Consider the following 20,663-nt stretch of genomic DNA (forward strand, 5'->3'; position numbering starts at 1 on the left):
GAGGACTCACTCCGTAAGAAACAAGCCATACAGAAAAGAGAGTCATCATCCTTAGACTCCATCTCATTATACAAATGCCCTTCACCCTCACCAGCCCAAGGTGGCTCTTGGGGTTTCTCTGCAAGTATAACACATTTACAGGAGACAAGCAGTGTGCTCTGCTCCTGCCACTGGTGGACCCGGACTCAAAGAACTTTGCCTCATTTTTATACCCGATGTAGGAGCTTGCTCAGTGAACTCACGAATAGGTAAACTGAGAAGAGCAGTTATATCTGCAAAATACTTTGCCCTCCTTTGAAAGAGAGACACTCTTTTTTGCGGACTGGAGTTTTAAAGTTTTTCTGTAACTTGATACAATTCAGTGATGTTCCAGACAGGAGGATGCTTATCCAGCCCCATTGTCTGTCTTTTTAACATAAATGTACCATTTGCCATTTATGACAACACTTCTAAAACTCAAGATACAAACAGATTCTCTGTAACTAAAAAACATGCTTCCCTTGAAGCCCCTGGCATTAACATTATTTTAATGCCATTCAAACCTGAACAACCTTAAGCTTATAGATAGAAAAACCTTAGGTATCTAGTTCTCCAGCAACTAAAAAGTTTTAAATCAAGTACAAACAAAACTCCAAGCCGATACGTTTTTAATTAGCAATCTTAATCCGATGTGATGGGTGGAAGTGGGTTCCTGGAAAACACACTAATCGCTGCTTTGCAATCTGCGTTCAGCATCCATGACCGAAACGGGTCCTTTTCTTCTGCAGGTTTCAAAATGTAGATATCCTCTGAAAACTCTTCTCTCTGTGGAATTAGTGAGACACTTTCCTTCATAAACTGTGCATCATTTACATATTAAATCGGCCTCTATTATTTTCCTATTATCTTGAGATAATTAAAGTTGTACCACTTGGCAAGAAAGACACTGCCAGAATTTGTACAAACACAAGCACTAAATTCATCCTAATTATCTTGGGTACCTGTCAGGATTCCTTTTAGCTGCAAATAAAGGAAAACCAAACTTCATCTGTGTTATACGTTATAGAAACCCTGGCTGTCACACCGCATGGGCTCCAGCTAGCGCACAGAGTCCTCTCTTAGGCCAGTGTAAACTTCATCCCAGCTAACACCCAGAGCCATGGCTGGAGGCCATCCACTCATGTGTTGTGCTTGAACAGGGAGGAAGGTGGCTTTCGAAAGAACTTATGATACTTTTATGAAGAAAAATCAGCCAAAAACATACCTGACCATCAACAAGAAGTGGCTCATACACACTTACAATTTCAAATTATGATTAAAATACAAGCACATCATCTGAAAAACTATAGCAGAGATTTCTAAGATGCGAGGGGATGGGTGGTTCTTAAATAGCTCAGAATTTGTCAGAACCCAGTTTGAGAAGTATTTATTTAGTTAGAGGGCCGTATCCTAATTTCAAAACCTACTTTAAGATTTCAAAACAGTGGGTCCAGATAAGTAGATAGAATCTGACCAGAAAACGACCTAAATCCATCCAGAGTCTATAGAGGCAAGCCATTATTATTATTTAGATATGCTGGTTTTATTATTTATATAGATAACATCAGACCACCAGCCACACACACACATACACACACACACACAAACACACACACCTCACATCAAGTGGATTTTCACTCAATTTGAAGTTCATATTAAAGCAACTGAACTTGAACTGTAGGCTATATAAATTGATGAAACCTACATGAGAAGTTTATCAAAGAGTCAGTAGTCTATGCAGAGAACCAGGAAATTGAGGACGCTTAAGTATCAACCAGAAGAGAGATGTCATGTATAAAGAGAAACAACTACAGTTTCAAACAAATGGTTAACATTAAAAGTTCAGAGTAGGTAACCCATGTAAGAGGAAGCAGTTTGCCCCTGTAAAGAAACCACTTATCTTGGTAACACGGCAAAGCTACAGAGACAATACTGGCTTATTGGTTCAACGGTGATCAGTAATCTTATGAACAAGACATGGGAAGTCATCTGTATTAGAACACAAAATAACGGGGCCTCAGTGAGAGAACTCATGGCTGTTCCTGCATAGGTGAGTTGACCTAGACAAGAGGTAAAGTGGAAGTTTGGATCTCTTCCATCTTCACTTCTTTCGGGCTGACACCCAGTCTTCGGAGGACTGACTTCATGATGTACCCACTCTTAGCTGCATTTATCAGTATGTTGGCACAGTCATCATCACATGGAGCAAAAAAGGGCACTGGCATTTGTTCAGGGGGCATCAAACCAAGCTTCCTCCCTCTAGAGGTCAGAAAGCATGGCTGGAATCTGATATTTAGAGGGATAATTTCTCCATACTAGCAACTTCCAACTTCATCCCAGTTGTGCGTCCAAACAACAGCCAAGCCTTCCTGATCATTCCAGTAATTGAATGGGGAACCCAGGAGATGTCGCTTAATGTTTGTATTGTTTCATTCCTCTATATACAAGGAGGTCACTGACTTTAACTCAACCCCATACATAAGACAAGTAAAAGAATAAATAAAGGAGATTTCCGCTAAGAAAATGTTGTCAAAGCTGAGTTAACTATGAGAAAAAGCCTGATTCAATTATACAAGTATTTCTTGGCTTCCTATTCTACCCTTAGACTATTGTTGCTACCCTAGTTTTGCAATATGTTGAAGAGCATATAAATTCAAATTCACAAGATTATTCCCCTAAGTGACCCCAAACCAGAGCTTTGTGGTGATCTACAGATGCTTTGCGGAGATCTCCAGATGTTGATTGCATTTCCCATCAGCAGTCTCGTAGAAGCACAACTGCGTGTACAGAGAACCAGAGAGGAATGCAGCTCAGTCTCTGCCCTTCGATCACCGCTGCAGCATTATTGTTTTTTTTGTTTTGTTTTGTTTGAGACAGGGTTTCTCTGTGGCTTTGGAGCCTGTCCTGGAACTAGCTCTTGTAGACCAGGCTGGTGCATTATTGTCTTATTACCCTGCTTTAGCCAACTCTTCTTCCTGGTACTTAAAACCATGAAAATCCAGACATTGAATACAGCAAACCATTGAGTCACTGCTCTTTCACACACAGGATTCTGTTTTAAGACACGAAGGGGACAATATTATGTTGTAATTACTACTCTTAATAGCAGTGAGTAATACCAACCCATTACCCAAGCCCCAGAAATCGACAACATTCTTGTGCCGTGTGGCTGCAGGCTACCCCCCCATACCACCACCCAAGACTGAGAAATCCAATAATGTTTTTCATAATGGGCATGATGTGACATGAGAACTATCTGTTTTATGATTCGTGCTAAGGAGCAAAAACTGTCTGTTACACACCAGTAAATTGCTTTGCCTCTGAGGAAAACACATTCTATGTTGTATTAATTCAGGTCTGAAGCAGAATATCACACTCACATCACCCAATTAGAGACTGAATAGACAATGCTCTCATCTGGTCTGACATCCTTTCCATACCAGGGACATCAAAGGGTGTTTGTAAATGACGATGCAACCAACATTGTCAAGCCTGACCTACAATACGGCTGCTGACACAGAGCCATGACAATTAACCTCTCGTGTGATTAAAAACTTGCATTATTTGTGACAAATAATGGGATTCTGATTCTATAAAGACTCAAATCTAAAAACTTAAATAGACAACAAAAGTAACAGCTATAGTACTTGGGCTTTGTTTGTTTCTTCCTTCCAGTCAAGTCCAGACTCTAAGAAATTTATCAAGAGAAGCATTTATATTTGTAGAGATCTTCAATTTCACCTTTTTCCTATTCTGTAAGTTGTTTTTTCCAATAGCCCATCAAGAATCACCTCTCTTTCTAGAGCTGTTTCAGGTTAGCTGCCCCAGACAGAGCAATCTGACACCCACCCATCCGTTCTTTCATTAGCACATGTATTGAACTATGCTATAGGCACTGTGCTAAAATCCCTGGATTCAAAGACCAATAAGGTGATAGCATTCAGAATCAAATGTAGTATTTAATAGGCTACCACTTGGTGGGAAAGGGGATAATATTTACAGTGTGGAGGAATGATACACTATATGGGAATGAAAACTAGAACACTTAAGATGGTGGTAAGGAACAATCATGGAAAATTCTGCCAAAATTCTTCATCCTTGTTCATTGTCTCTATAATTTGCTAAAGTGTCTAATCAACTCTAAGTACTTAGAAGATTTCCATGTAGATCCTGTGTCTATATCCCTCTTTAGCCAACTCAGCACTATTTGGTATCTCCTTAAGCTAGACACTGTGCCCTGTCAATGTCATTAATCTTGAGTAGACACTATGCATCAGGTGAGGTGATGAACTAACACAACCACCATATCACAGATGAGGTGGCTACAGTATTGGGAGGTTGTACAGCACGCTAAGAATATGAAATGGTTCACTTTCATCATGGTAATTAAGAGATGTTTTCCAGATTAGGCAAGATTCAAACAAAAATTTAAAGCCTAAGCATAAGGCATACAGCATCAATGGGTAAAGAGTATGATACACAGGGTCTAGGAATTAATTACCTTATAAAAGGCAGAAGACTTAGCCAACCTATGCCCAAATGCTAATATATTGCTATGACTCCCAGAACTGAATGGTGTATCCCTTTGTATAGCCCACTTGGCCTACTTAATTTACTTATGTGCTTAACGCCATAAGCAATTATTGAGTTTCAGATTATTGGTGTGTTAGTTATAACCTGAGTTAATATTACCACAAAACAATCAATGGACTTACTCAACTATATGCAAATATCACTTTATTTTGTTATTTTTACTTCTATTATTTATTGGTTTTTTTATAACAAATTTTAACACTTAAATATATCTATTTTGACTATCGATAGCCATGATTCAAAATGAAGAATAAATGTTGATGACCAAGGCAATAATTAATAAGTCTGTAAACCTTAAACAAGGTTGATTATATTCAAGATGGTACAGTAATAGACTGTTAGGCAAATTTTAGAGCAAATCGTCTTACCAATAGCCCTATGCTGGTTAGTTTTATGTTAACTTGATATATGCTAGAATCATTTGAGAAGAGGGACTCAACTGAAAAATGTCTCCTTGAGATTGGCCTGTACATGTCTCTCAGCATTTTCTTTATTAATGACTGATGTAAGAGGGACAGTAGCACTGTGGGTAATGCCAACCCTGGACACATGGTCCTGAGTTAGCTAAGAAAGTAGGCTGAGTCATCTTGGGGAGCAAGCCAGTAAGCAGCAATCCACCATGGCTTCTGTTTCAGTTCCTGCTTTGGGTTCTTGCCTTCAGTTTAGTGATAGGCTGTGACCTGGGAATTTTGAGATGAAATAAACCATTTTTCCCAAGTTGTTTGTGGTCATAGTGTCTTAGCACACAATAGAATTCATAACTGAGGCAGCCCCAAAGTTAACATGGTTCACCTGTTCTTGTACATTTAAATACCATCTTCTCCCATGGCAGGTTGATAGAGTTCTCCTTTAGATAGGTGTATTTACATGGGTGGTACTGGCTCAACTAGACCTATCAGATCTTGCTTATTCTCACATGATACAGTCTGCAGTGCTGTGCTGGCCGTGGTAATGCCCAGATCTCTTCCATAGTCAAAACTAAAACATCAGGAATCTACCAACCAAGACTCCAGTTATACATCACAACAATCCCATAAGCCCACAGCCGACTAACCAGATTGCAATGTAAAGAGAGTCCCAGTTTGATCTCCTTGCCTAAAGTTAGGTACATCTGAAAACATCTGAGCAGCTATCTACAGGAAAAATACAAGCATATATACATGCATGATGCATAATTCAAAGCACATGCAGTTACATTTTAGAAAAGATCAGATGGCTGTGTTGAAAACATTTTCCTCCCCCCAAAAAGTCCTATACCTTCTACAAAGTTATAAAGTCTAAAGAGGACAGCAAAATGCAGCTGCTTGCTTACTAAGTTTGATTTTGTAAGACTCTGTTTCCTGATTAGATCTGACTACACAAACAGCCCGAATGACATGGTTGACTTGAATGCATCCACAGAGTTAAATAACAGGCATTGACTCTACTGTCGTGCTTTCATTCCAAAGTCAACACATGGGGCCTCCTCTCTTCTCATTGCTCTATTTACTCCATTCAAAACCGCTTCTCTTGTGGAAGATAAAACTGCATGGTGGTTTCGGTTGTTTTCTTTATACAAGGAGATGGAGAACAAAGTGAAAACAGCAATAGATCTGAAAGTGAGTGGAATGTAAGCAGTAGTTGAGAACACAGAGACAGTGTGTGTGTGTGTGTGTATACACAATAGCCTTAATAACAGCTATGTAAAAATATACACAAAAACTGAATTAATACTCTGGAAGACTAATCATAAACAGTGGGTTTCTTAAGAAAATTGTTTTACATTGGTGGTAGGTGAGAATATGTCTAAGAATTCAGATTCCAGCCATTCTTCCTGATCCACTTTGCCCAGAGTATACTTATTCAGTGTAATATTAGTCTCAACTATGTGGTCAGGGCTGCCAATTTCAATGCTTTATATAGAAGCTCAAACTCCATATGGCTGCCAAATTCAACTAGGAACCCAAGTTGTGTCTACATGACCAGGTAGAACAGGAGAAAATAAAACCCACTGGTACATTTCCCAAAAGCCAGCTCTGCTAAAACCTTTAAAGGGGTGCTCCTTTGTGAGAGTTATCTTAAACCGAAGAACTGGATCAGCTCAATAGATATCACCCTAAGACAGAGAAAGAGAAAAGTTGACTCACATCAACTCACAACAGGATAAAAAGTCCTGCCCTGAAATACAATACAGCCTTTTGTAATAAAATTTAATAACACTTGAGCATAAAATTTTCATCTACTCTGATATATCACTACTGATAAAAATTTTAAAGCTGTTCAAAAATCTCAGCTGAGGCATTCATATAATTTTTCCTTTCTTATAAGAATGAAACAAATGCATTTATGTTTAATCACCACAGTCCTGTGCTTTGCCTTTTGGCATGGTTTGTTGTATTTATTTTAATGTTACTTATCGTCATAATACATGGTACTAAACACGAGAAATAGTGGTGTTTCCAAGGGGCCAACCAACAGATGCAAGTATTTGTTTCATTGTCTTTGAATTTAAGAATCAAAATGTGTGCTTAGGACTCTGTTAAAGAGCCATCAGTCTCTTCTCGTTCATTAATTTCATGTTTATCTTACGTATAAGATCTTAGGTTTATCTGCAAAATGACTGTGTGTCACAAATTTCCATCTACTAGGACTCAGAGAAGATCATATGGAAGAAAGAGTGTACCAGAATTGTAGGCCACAGCAGCTGGTATAGTGATGGGGTGGCTGGCTGTGTCCCGCCACCTAGCTAGCTTTACCCGAAATAATTACATGGAAACTGTATTCTTTTAAACACTGCTTGGCCCATTAGCTCTAGCCTCTTCTTGACTAATTCTCACATCTTGCTTTAATCCATAAATAATAATCTGTGTAGCCCCGTGAGGTGTGGCTTGCCAGGAAAGATCTTAACCTGTGTCTGTGTCGGGTGGGAGAATCATGGCGACTGACTGAATCTGCTTCTTTCTTCCAGCATTCTCTTCTGTCTACTCTGCCTACCTAATTTTCTGTCCTATCAGGGCCAAGCAGTTTTCTTTATTAATTAACCAATGAAAGCAACAGATAGATACAAGACCCACCACCTCCATCAAGCTGGCACCAGTGTGTACCCTTTCTACCTCTCTCCTTTGGATTTTCTTTCTGAACACACCATTGCTTCTTTAACTAAGCTTGCAGCTTATGCCTTTCTAAAATACCTACTATATATTTCTCCTAGGGAACCCCAACCCTTTCCCTTCTAAAACTCAAGCTTAAAGAGAGTGCTAATGATAGAAGAGTGGCAGTGTTTAACTGATTATTTTAATAAACATCTATTTTCTACATTTTGGAATGAAAGCATCCCAACTAAGAAAAAATAAAAGCTCTAAAGTGGGAAAGATGAGGAGTTAAGACTGGTGCTGGCTACTCAATATAGAAATTCTCTTTTCTGTGAAGTTGGAATGCCTGTCTGAAGAAGTGTACATGGGATGTGGAAGATATGTACCTGTTGGGCGGCTCCAAAGGCTTGAGTTGGAGTGTCACACAGACTGAGTAGACAGAGCCTCCTCTGGAAAGCATGGGTTCAGGTAACAATGGATGGTCTCAGCATGCTCTAGTTAGCTGGTAGCTCCCACAGCAACTTTCCTGGGAATCAGAGTAGAGGCATGGGGGAGGACAAGATACCACAGGCAGTAGTTCTCACCTTCCTAATGCTGCAACCCTTTAATACAGTTCCTCATGTTGTGGTGACCCCCAACCATAAAATTATTTTGTCGCTACTTCCTAAATGTAATTTGGGTTATGTTGGGTATATTTCAATTCATAATACTGTGTCTCAGAGTCTTTTTGATTTGCATTTCTCTGATGGCTAAAAATGTCGAACATTTCCTTAAATGTCTTTTGGGCATTTGAGATTCTTCTGTTGAGAATTCTCTGTTTAGATCTGTACCCTATTTTTATTGAATTGTTGCTGCAACTTTGACCAATTCTATCAATTTCAGTAATGCATTCAGCTCTTAATTTTATAATTTGTGATTTTGTTTCTAAAGCACTACTTGATTTTTTTATAGATCTTCTTGGATATTTTAATATTTTTTCATTGTTTATCACTCAGACTTGTTTTTTTTATTCCCTCCTTATATTTCTTTCAATATTCCAACTAGAATATCTTTATATTTAGTGTCTGATAAATCTAATTGCTGAAATACATAAAACAGTCTAATTCCATTTTTATATTGATTTAAAACCATAGTATGTCTTTACTTTCTCTATTTTTTAAATCTTTATTTTCAGTTTATATTTTTGTAGCCTTAAATTATAGACTGTCAAAATGCTGAAGAAAAGATTGTTCTTCCAGGGGAAGTGTGTGTGATTTCTGAGAGCACAGCGGGGACTCTCAATTTGAAGCACTTTCGCCCACTTTGAGGATCATAGCTTGATGTAGGACTCTCTCAGATTTTGCATCTTTTTTTCTCATCTTGACTTAGTCATCCTGACTCAGTGTGGCATTGTCCTCAGGGTACCACTGCTTTGAGATCATTTAATGTTGACCTTGATACTCCACTGCTCCCAGCACCACAGCCTTGCATGCTGCAAAAGCCCCTATATGTGTGTGACTGGCACAGCCACTCATGGAGGCCTTGCTCACCATGTTTGTTCACTACTACCCCTGGGAGCCTTCCAGTCTCATGAGTAAACTCGGAAATGCATAGGAAACATTCACTGCAATTTTTCAGGACCAAGTTGCACTTAGTGAACCTCATCAGAGTACCTGTTCCTGGAGAACACAGAGTCTACCTTTGTCTCTTCATTCAATGTTGCTTACCCAGTCTCTGAAATCTGGCTTCAGTGTCCTTTGGAGTGATATGGACTAGTGACACAAACAGTTGTCACTGGTTTGCAAAGCCCCTCATCTTCGAGAGGCAGCTATGCTCACCTCTGCACCACAGCACCACTGAACCCTCACCTTCTTTTGACTGCAAGTCTTTGTCTAAGTTTATCTATTACATTTTCCCCATGAAACTTCCTTCTCCCTTAACCTGCAATTCCCTATTCTATGTGATCAACAATACACTGAAATTCAGTTTGCTCATTTGCCATTCATGTTTGCTAGGCACGGAGCAGTCGATGTTAGGTCAGAGGAAAACCAAATATTTCAGGGCATATTTTGGTTTTCGAGTGCTCCAGAAAAGTTCCAGGTGGAAACAAAGGTAAGTAGAAGGATACAAGAACAGAGAAGTTGCTGTTTGTCCCACCCCCTCATAAAAGCTTCTGAACTGTGAAGGGGAGAGAATGAGAAAAAAAAAAAAACAGAGATGCTTTGTCTATTTAGTGCTTCTGTAACAAAACACTGGGGTCGTTTATGAAGAGTAAAGGTTTAAGTCTTTAAAGGCTAGAGGATAGCAGGTCCGAGGAAGAGGTCTCAATCTGGTGTGGGCTTCATTTTGCTCTTGGGTAGAGACACAGGGTGATGCACTGAGAGCAGCAGCATGGGCTACATTCCCTCTTAATTCCTACAAGCAATGTCATTAATCTATACATTAAAATCCTGCTTAACACGGTTGCGTTCAAGGTTAAATTCCCAACACATGAACTTGGGAGATCTAGTCAACCCACAGCAGGCCCGTAAGAGGTGAGGAGACAGAGACCAGACAAAAAGAGATGAAATGGCAGGAGAGTTAAGATCCAGAGACCTTGATGCCTTATTCTTGAACACTACATATTTTTTTACTATCATCAGAAATGCATTGTGTGCCCTTCCTGTGCCCCACTCCACCCTTTTCAGTTTTAACGAGCAGGAGCATCGCCCTCCTTCCCCTCCTTAGCATTCACTGAGTGCCTTTCCGTCTCAGCAGCCAGCACTTTCTCACGCAGGAACTCTAGTTAGACCAGCTTCCTGCTGATCACCTTCCTGCTCTGTCCGTCCCTTCCCTCTTTTCATCACTGGACTTGCTTTTCCCCTCCCACTTAGATACATAGTTACTGAAAGTTCTTTGCAGTCCCCCTTCACTGTGTTCTCTTTCCTCCTCAGTAACAAATGCGACTATAACTGAACAAAAGTCAAAAATTCTTTTACAGGTGCACATATCTTGAAAGATGTGATGGAAACCGATGTGGCTGTACACAGCTCTAATCCCAGGACCCAGGAAATGGAAGAAACAGGATCATGAGTTTAAAGCCAGCCTGTTCTATAAATGGCAGATTAAAAAAAAAGGACAAAGTGCCATTAAACTACTAATGGAGCTTGCCTTAGAAGATGAGTCATGATGCCGCGGACACATCCTTGGAGAGTGATTGGCACATGACCCTGAAGGGGTCTTTCTGAAGAGACACAAAGGAACAGTAGCGGGGAATATCCCAAAAGGAACATAGCTGCTTGATGAAGACAGGACCCCTGCTTGTGTGGGTAATTGTTTGGCGACTATGTGTTTGACTCTGCGAATGGTTGTGCAGCAATTTACTGAGACATTTCTGAAGTCTCATAGTACTGGCATCAATGAGATGAGAGGTTGATCACGACTCTCGGACTTTCCTCTAATGGGGCGATGTGAAAGTCCATTCATCTTGAGTTGGAGTCAAGTGACCCAGACAAAGTCAAAGTAAAATCCCTTTACACTAATCCTAACTTTATTTTTCCTTTGAATCGAAGCGTAATAAACCATTTTTCCAAGTCATAGGATGAATCAAACTTATCTTCTAAAAAGAAACTTACTGCAACTTTATAGTCAAAATAACTTTCTCAATATTTTCATCACATGCACATAACAGAGACAACAAAAAGGCCAAGTGCATTCTCAGGTCATTAATGTCAGTGTCAGAGTCTATTGAATGCCCCCAGATGTGGGTAATTGCCTCCAGTGATGTGTACCTTGTCATGTTTGTTAGTGGCTCTTCACTGTTTCTTATCCGTCTCCTGCAGCAAGCAACATGGGAGTTTGTTGCAGGCCTGACATTTGCAAGAACATCATTAGTTGCAAAAGAAAGGCAAAGAGCATGCCCTTGAAGGTTCAAGAAAGCAAAATTTACGGGCCAAAACAAAAAGGGGGAAATTGTTTCCCATGAGAAGTTTTTCTCATTAGCTTCCTGTTTTTATTACTGCAAACCTGTGCTTGATGAATTGGCTTTATGTCCAGCATGCTTCTTTCATTGTTGCAGGCATACTCCCACTTACACACACACACAGAGAGAGAGAGAGAAAGAGAGAGAGAGAGAGAGAGAGAGAGAGAGAGAGAGAGAGAGAGAGAGAGAACATTAGCAACAGCAGCAGCAGACTTGCAGACATCCAGAAGGCTCTTTTGTCAAGCCAACATACCATGAAAGTCAACAGAGACCCCAGCACTTCAGAAGCACACAGCACACTTATTCATCTCAGACAAACTGCACTGAGTGTGTTTCTGCTGCCAGAAATTCAGGGGTTGACCTGAGGAAGGCTCAAGCTCACACATAGGGAAGGACAATGATTTTTTTTCCTGAATAGACCTTCCATAAACTATTTCTTGAACATAGTAACACATGCAAGCTGTACTTGGTCACATCGACAGCAATGTGCAGTGTTTCCTCAAGTAGTTTGTTTTAATACTTTGTCTTTGTTTCCCAAATGTGATTTTTGATATTGAATAAATAGTAGGATAGTCCATCATATGACTAAGAATTCTAAACCCTCTTTTTTGAATCCCCCTAAGCTTATCTCTTTAGTTATCTCCTTTTTACCTTTAAAGAAAAACAAAAGAATACGTTCTCCTTCCTCCTAACTGAAAAATATTAGAAGGAAATATAGTATTGTGGCTTCCAAGAAGTTTTCGTATTCTTAGGTTAATGTACCATAGAAAGTTGCAATGTGCCATAAAGCCACCTAGGGATGGGCAAAATCCTGAAAGTGAGGGTGCCCATGTGACCAGGCTGCGTAAGAAGGAAATGTACAGGAACGCGTAGACCACAGACAGAGGCACAGTTTTGAATACATGTAAAAGCAAGGTGCTAGAAATGATGCAATTGTATTAAATCAATAGCAATTAGACGACAGTATTTTCATGAGAAAAACCAAGAGGGTTGCTTCCTTTGTGTAGTTACTGGTATGAATTTACTAAGAAGCACAAATTCATTGAGATAAGAATTAAAGATTATTGATGCCGGACAAACAAATTTTATGGTGTCTTAAAGATTTATTTTTCATCATTTTCAGCTATGTGTGTGCAGATGTGTCTGTGTGCGGGTATATGCACATGAGTGCAGGATCTGAACAAGGCCAGAGGTCAGAGCTCCCTGATACTGCAGTTACAGTTGGTTGTGAGCAGCCTGACTTAAGAGATGCCAACAAAACTTGAGCTCTCTGTAAGAGCAGTACGTGGTCTTGACCACACGGCTCTCTGTCCAGCTCCCTTTTCCACTCTTTAACTCCGAATTTCTTTGCATGGTTGTTATATGCAAATCATGTTTACTGTATCAAATTGGCAATGTCAGGATCCTAGACAGAGCTTCTATCAGGTCCAGAAAATTGCTGTCTGCCCCAATGTAAGAGAACATTTGCCCCAATATAAGAGAACAGCTAGAAGTAATTTTGACAGCAGTTGTGTCTTTGCTTGCGTGCAGTGTGTGTATATAGAGAGCCTGTGAGACGAGTTAATGTCTGCTAAAGAATGGACCACAGTTGGGAGGCCTTGATGGTCAGATGTTGGAGTCTATCATGGCCTGGCAGCTCTCTCCAAAGCTCAATAACATGAGGGACTCCCTCCCAAATGAGACGTCCTGTTCTCTACCTGCCTCCTTATGTGGAGAATGTCTCTAGGCTCAGAGGTCTGACCTTATCGGTAAGCTGTCTCCAAGTCTCAGTGCCTGATTTATCTCTAGTGTGCCCCTTGACCTTTGACACAGTGTCCTGCTAGAAGCTCTCCCCCTGCTGCACATATGGTAACTAAAACTAGCACTAGGAGCTTTGATCTAGAATCCTGCTGACACATATGACATATGAAGTCTTCTGATAGGAGCGTGCCATTTAAAGCAAAGTAGGGTTTGTCCCCAAGCTTTCCAATCCTATATATTCCCTATATTCTGGAATAAAGTTGAGCCGATTCACTGATGTCATTCGCTGGAGGGCTGTCTCTGTCATGTTCATGGCCATCCAAGGATCTCTGCCATTGCTTCTGCCCCTTTGTTCTGTGGACTGGCAGCCACACAGACTGTGAAGATAGAGGGACCCCCACAGACCATTAACCCTGAGCTCCGAGTAGGTGTTGCGTTCTAGATGCCATATCCTCACAGAACTTTCCACAAAGCAGAAACAGCAGCCTATCCCTCCATCTTTCTTTTCAGCCAGGGCAGAACTTCACTAGTAGCTGCTGAGATGACACATTGACACATTCTCTCAGGGCACAGGTCGCAAAGCATTCCTACAAGAGACTGAAAGGGCAGTACTGCCTATTGCCAGCCCCCCTGCAGATGGGCACTGCTGCTTTCTGGGCAGCCTGGAGCAGATCGCTAAGCTTGTCCTCCTGAACACTTCCTCGTCTCCTTCTCTAAAATGAGAAAAATTAAAATGTTCCCACCTTTCTTTTTTTCTTCCTTTCTTTCTTTTTTGAGTGTGAGCGGGGGTTGGGAGACAATATCTTCCAGGACACTTTGAGGATGGCAAAAACAGCCTAAGACTTGGCAAAAGATGTTCTAGGTCTGAGAACCTGCCCTGTCTCTCATTACAGTGTGGTCATAGGCAAGGCTTTTGGTCCGGAGTCCCAGCTGCAAGGAGGAAATAACAATCCCTGCCCTGCCTATTTCTGGAAGTAATTGTGGGGGCCAAATGAGGTAAGATGTGTGAAGTTGTTTTGTAAGCTGTCAAGCCCTGTGCATATTAAAGGCAGCGGTGACATCCTAGGATCCTGTTGGCACTTACAAACACCTACACCTCTGATCACTGTGCCTCATCCACTCAGCTGAGGTCATTCTAAAGAGAAAGCTCTTTGTGTGAGTCAGCGATGAAAGCGCCATGATATTTTTTCACTAGGGAAGAGCAAACATGTGTCTGCACTTCAGATCAGAAATGAGTCACAACAGCCCCTCTCTCCCTTTGACTACTGCCCTAGACAAGTCCCCACAGTAATTAGTTGAGGGGAACTGTCTTTGATGAAGTGTGGTACACACTCAAGAGGCTGGAAAGGCTCTACTATTGAACCCCCCCCCACACACACATACACTTGTGCATGTCACAATGCAGAAAAATATGGCAGGGAATACAGGACAGAACAAAAAAGCTTACTTCAAACTAAAGCAAGAAGGGAGAGAAAGAGACTAGATCCTAAAATTGTCTCTCAGCATGTGACCTAATGATCTCATTTCCTCTCATTGGGTCATATTTTCTGAAGTTCTCCCACCTCCCAATGATGCCAGTAAGGCTGGAGAGTGGGTTGTCAACATTTGGACATGGGGGACATTAAAGACCCAAATTATAGTAGCTTTTAATTATGATATTCTGGAAGTGAACACACACACACATGCACAGAAAGAGGGGTGGGGAGAGTAGGGAGGAAGGGAGATAGATGATAGATAGATAGATAGATGATAGATAGATAGATAGATAGATAATAGATGGATAGATAGATAGATAGATAGATAGATAGATAGATAGATAGATAATAGATGGATAGATATATAGATAGATAGATAGATAATAGATGGATAGATAGATAGATAGATAGATAATAGATGGATAGATAGATAGATAGATAGATAGATAGATAGATGATAGAGTAGAAAGACAAAGACATGGGAGTTCATACAAGAATGTTGCTCAACAGTATTTTAAGAACAATACAGACATTCTGAAGTGTTCAGACCTTTTGTATCAAGCTTAAAGCAGAGAGATGAGGAAACCAGGCAGGAACATTGAAAAGAACATAAGGTAGCTTTGCAAGGGTGGTCTTATGTTTACAAGTAAGGGGCTGCAGATGGCCAAAGTTCAGGACAGAACAGCAGAACCACACTGGAGGAGGGGCCCCTAGGAGCATGTGAACAGAGCAGATAGCTGGTAGGGGCTAGCAAGGGTGACAGTGCTCTATGTTAGGCTCTTGTCTTCACATCCCACTTTTGGGGAAAAGGGATTCTTTATTCTTCTTCCCATTTCTTCATAACCTTGGTGTTCCATTTTCCCCTTCCTCGGTCCTTCCTGTCTACCAAAAATCACCATCTGGAAAAGACCTAGGAGAGTTACAGACTGACAAAAATTAAAAGCATCTTGACCTTTAATTTAAATCATGACTTGCTATAAGAGACATTGTTTCCTACCAAAGACATTTCATGAAGCTGAAAAGACGTCACAGTCCACAGCAGACTGAAAGCCAGCATGACTAACATCTGAGTCTCTGCTCCATGCATGAATCTGATCTGTCACATAAATCAAGTCATATGACCCTCTGCACTTCATCACCCTTGTCCCTGGTAAGATAATCCTGTCATTCTGATGTCACAGAGCCCAGGCAAGGCCCATGAATCAACTGATCCACATAAATAAAAGATCTAGTTCCATGTGGACAAGTTCACTTTACTTCACCCATTTCTGGCCCCAGGACAGTCTCAACAAAAGGCTAATGGCTCTCACAGGTGGGGATCTAGGTAGCCTTCTGTATATTCTCTCCTGCCTTACCCAATCTTCTCAGTCATTGATTCAATAGCAACTAATGGAGACAGAGCACTGGACTGAGCTCCCAAAGTCCAGTTGAGGAGTGGGAGGAGTGAGAATATGAGCAAAGAGGTCAAGACCATGATGGGTTCACCCACGGAAACAGTCTACCTGAGCTAATGGGAGCTCACCAACTCCACTTAGACTGGAAAGGAGCAAGCATAAAATCAAACCAGTCCGTCTGAATGTGGTTGACAGTTACATGGCTGGGGCAGACTGCAGGGCCACTGGCAGTAGCACCAGGATTTATCCCTACTGCATGTACTGGCTTTTTGGGAATCTACTCTCTTTAGCTGTATACCTTGATCAGCCTTGGACCTTCCTTTAAGCAATGTGCCTTACCCTCTCTGAGTAGTGGATTGGGGGTGGGGTAGGGTTTAAGTGGAGGGAATGGAAGGAAGGGAGGGAGTGGGAACTCAGATTGGGTATGGATAATGAAAAGAATAAAAAATTAGTTTGTTTTATTAAAAAAATAAAACACCTAGATAGCATGCTGGCTTTGGGCAGATTAATCAAAACCACCGGCATTCTTGTGTTGTTACCCAGAGTGCTTCACCTACAAGTGAAGTGAAAAGCTACCGGAACCAAAAATCCACTTGGGCCTTTTCCTCTCTCAGGTGTTGAACATGGGAGTGCATTGGCAAAGCGGTGAAGCAGCCTTTGTCGGTGTTTGTTGCCGACTTGGCTGTACTGAGAAATGTCTGGGACCAGTGAAAAACACCTCGGTATGACTGAGGGAGTTTCCAAGGGAAATTGCTCTTCTGGGCTGTGACTGGCAAGAAAGACCCCTGTTGAATACAGACCATATCTTCCCATAGGCAGCTCAGATGAACTGAAACTGCGTGAAAGCAGCTGTGCAATATGCAAGTTCCTTTCCTGTCTGTGTGAGTGCATGCATGCTGCAGCTCTATTAGCACTGCTGAGCTTCCTGGTTGCCCAACTGCCTGATGCATTGCCTTGCCAGCATGCAGATGGCCCCCTTTGGCTGATCTAACAGCATCCTGTAAACCAGCCCAATCTACTATTATACTAGGTATATACATCTTATTGGTTCTGTTTATTTAGACAGCCTTAGGTGATGCAGGCCCCGGATCTGAATTCTGACCCACTTTCTTTTTTCAAATCTACTCTTACCTTCTCATGGGAACTTGGATAAATCAATCTGTCTCTTTAAAGATGACTCATGATTTCGGAGGTTTCAGCCATTTCTTCTTACAAACTGACAATGATATCACCAGTCCTGTCTACCACCTCATCGTAGGACACATTCTGCAAAAGTATGTTCTGTCATTGTTTGTGGCTGTGAGAGAAGAGCCTCTGAGCACTTTTGGATACTTTTGAAAGCACAAGTTGTCCTGAGGTCTAACTCCAAGCCCACGTTCTTGAGGACAGCCTTCCAGTCTCCCAGAAGAAATTGCTCTCCACCCACTGTGTCTCCAAGCACTTTACCATCCTTACCAAGGCCCTTGAGACCCACGGGTCCTATGTCTCACACCTTTGAGGCCCCGGAACCCAGCACTGTCCTGTGCAGTTTTGTGCCGGAAGTGAATTTGTTCCGGACTGTTTGCCTTAAAACAGGCCATCTTTGGCTTGAAGTCTGGACACTTTTGAGAAACTGTAAAGACTTGTCCACAGTTCTGGTAGGGAAACAGAGGAGTATGTTAGGATAGGGCTATCCCATGCATTGTGGGCTATTTCATACTCAATTTTCTTTGTCCTTGGGACTCTAAACTCAATGTAGGTTTATCAAGTCTTTCTCTCCTATCTTAAAAAAAAAAACTATATCCTTACGATGTTTCTAATTGAAACACTGGAGTTAGACATGGGATCACATGATCTTATGGGTGAGTCCACTGCAGGAAAACTGCCAATAAAACAGCGCTATACTGCAGCTTGAGCTCGGGGCTCCGTAAAATACACAGCCCCTTATCCCTAGGTGCCAAGAGACATGACCAAGATACTTCCATTGTAAAGCAGAGAAACGTAAAGCAACTAGATTAAAAAAAGTTTGGGGTTTTATTTTTTCCTCCTTCAGTGTGATCTCAAACTGAAATTCAATCCAGCAGTTAAAAATGGAACAATTTAAAGGTGTTTGGTTCCAAAGCATAAAACATGCAAAAATGTAGTCTGAAGACTGTCGAGTCGGCTGGCCGTCAGACTTGCCAGCCGTTCTTGCGTACTTTCTAAAGGGGAGCATTCCTGGGATTCGGCAAAGCCAGGCAGCATCCCAACAATACTAGCATCATTTGCTCCACTGCTTTCCATAGTAAGAACATCCCGTAATGGTGTGTAATCATATTGCACAATATTGTGTCTAAAGGCATGCTTTATTAAAAAGGAGATGTCCACTGATGTGTTTCTCTGTGTGATAAAGTAATCATTACCTTTTAAAAGCATCTAGCCTGAATGGAATATTACAAGTGGTTCAAAATGCTATGGAGAGTTAAAACAAATGGGTTGTCTGTACCTCGCTAGTCGAGATGCCATTCTTTGCAATAAAATTGTCTCCTGAGAGGAATGTGAGCTGCTTGGGGTTTGGAACACGTGTGTATGCTTCTGCTCAACGAATCAGAATTCTTTTAACCACAGGCAATTGCTAAATTTCAGGAAATAGTTTACAACTCCACTATAGAAAGATGGGCTTCTACTATGAGCTCTGAGACTAGGTTAACTTTATTCTCTAAGTTCCTTCATTTAGCCTACTTAGTGGTGCTTTTTATTGGGGAATAAGATGCGGGCTTAAGGGAGTAAAGGTTTAAGGGGTCTGTGCATCTGGTCAATGCTTCATGACTAGTCACCAGCAAAACTAGCTTCTAAGTGAGATCGTATTAACTCCAAAGTCCACAGACCCACCTTGAAGTGCATGAAGACACTGCAGTTGAATGAGGTTCAAACCAGGAACTGGTTATATTGCAAGGCTGGGAAACAAAGTCTGGGAAGCCTGATTCTCATTTAGGTTTTCCCCTGTTACAAAGTCGTGCTGACTCTTGCATTCCTCGCAAGTTCTTAAATCCTTTAAGTTAAGAAATAGGGACAGTAACTCTCAGCTTTTCCCAAGCAACAGCCTCTTGGGGCATCTAAGAAATACAGGAGCTCCATGGAATCCTGAGAGCTGGGAGAACAAGATTCTGCTGTAGTTAGCTTCAGCTGTCAAGTTGGTACAAACCCAGACTCACCTGGAAAGAGGGGCTCTCCATTGAAGAATTGCCTCCACAGGCCTGCAGACACGTGTGGACCATTTTTATTTTCTTGCTAATTGATGGAACAGGGCTTAGTCTACCATGGTATCACAAAAAGCTAACTGAGCATAAGTCCCAGTGAACAAGGTGGTTAGCATCCTCTTGTGTGGTTGTTTTTGCTTCAGCTCCTGTTCAACTTCCTACCCTGACTTCCCTCAGTGATGAACTATGACCTGGAAGTGTAAGACAATAATAAACCCTTCCCTCCCAAGTTGCTTTTGCTCGGGATGTTTATCACAGCAACAAAATGAAAACTAGAATTGGCCGTGCCATTTCTGGGGCGCCACCGGCCAAGTCTGTTCTGCAGCCAAAGGCCTTGTTCTCTCTGTGTTAAAGAGTCTACTTAAGTAGGTCTGGGCTACAGTAGGTATCAGTATTCCATGGCCTTGACTGGCCCTCCTTTCACAGAGTTTCTGAGCATCTCCCAGTGATCTACAGATTTGTTTTTAGTATTTTAAATTACGTGTATGTCTATGTATAGGTATGTGAATGTGAGGGCAGGTACCTGAGGAGGACGGGGAGTCGGATTCCCCCTGGAGCTGGAACTACAGGCAATGGTGAACCACCTGGAAATAGGTGCTAGGAATTAAACTGTGATCCTCTAGAAAGGCAGTGCATGCTCCTAACTGCTGAGCCACCTCTCCAGCCCTTGTCCCTTGGGACTAATAAGCACATTTAGACAGTTTGCTTTTTGCTTGAATAGAACAAAGTTGTACAGTCGTACAAAAGCATAGATATAGGTCCTGCCCTTGAGAATAAAAATCAAAAGTGACAAGTAGCATTTGTCAGAGATAGTCTGTGGTGGCTTGAATAAGAATGGCCCCCATAGGCTCTCATGTCTGAATGCTTGGTCACCAGGGAGTGGCACTGTTTGAAAGGATTAATAGGTACGGCCTTGTTGGAGGAGCTGCTGCTTTGTTGAAGAAAGTATGTCTCTAGGGGGTGAGCTTTGGTTTTTCAAAAGCTCAAGCCAGATCTGGATGTAAAACTCTCAGCTACTCTCCGGCATCATGTCTGCCTGTGCGCCACCATGCTTCCCACCATGACAATAATGGACTAAACCTCTGAAGTGTAAGCAAGCCCGGATTAAATGTTTTGTTTGCTAAGAGTTGCTGTGGGCACAGCAATAGAACACTGATTAAGCCATACCCCTAATCCTATCACATACCATGCCCCATGATCAGCACACCGACTTT

The 20,663-nt window shown here is 41.5% G+C and overlaps 1 long non-coding RNA gene across 1 annotated transcript in view; it reads right to left on the reverse strand.

The window, feature by feature from the left end:
• Positions 1-630: 630 nt before the first annotated feature.
• Positions 631-20,663, reverse strand: part of LOC126512511 (uncharacterized) — a 189,114-nt gene continuing 169,081 nt past the window's right edge. The window contains exons 7-8 of the long non-coding RNA XR_007595066.1: positions 8,069-8,208; positions 631-804 (exon numbers count right to left, since the gene is read on the reverse strand). This is a non-coding gene — a long non-coding RNA (uncharacterized lncRNA). The remainder of the gene's footprint in view (positions 805-8,068; positions 8,209-20,663) is intronic.

This window comes from Alexandromys fortis, unplaced genomic scaffold, assembly GCF_014885135.2.
Source record: "Alexandromys fortis isolate MF-2015 unplaced genomic scaffold, M_Fortis_MF-2015_v1.1 scaffold_10, whole genome shotgun sequence".
In the NCBI taxonomy this organism is placed as follows: domain Eukaryota; kingdom Metazoa; phylum Chordata; class Mammalia; order Rodentia; family Cricetidae; genus Alexandromys; species Alexandromys fortis.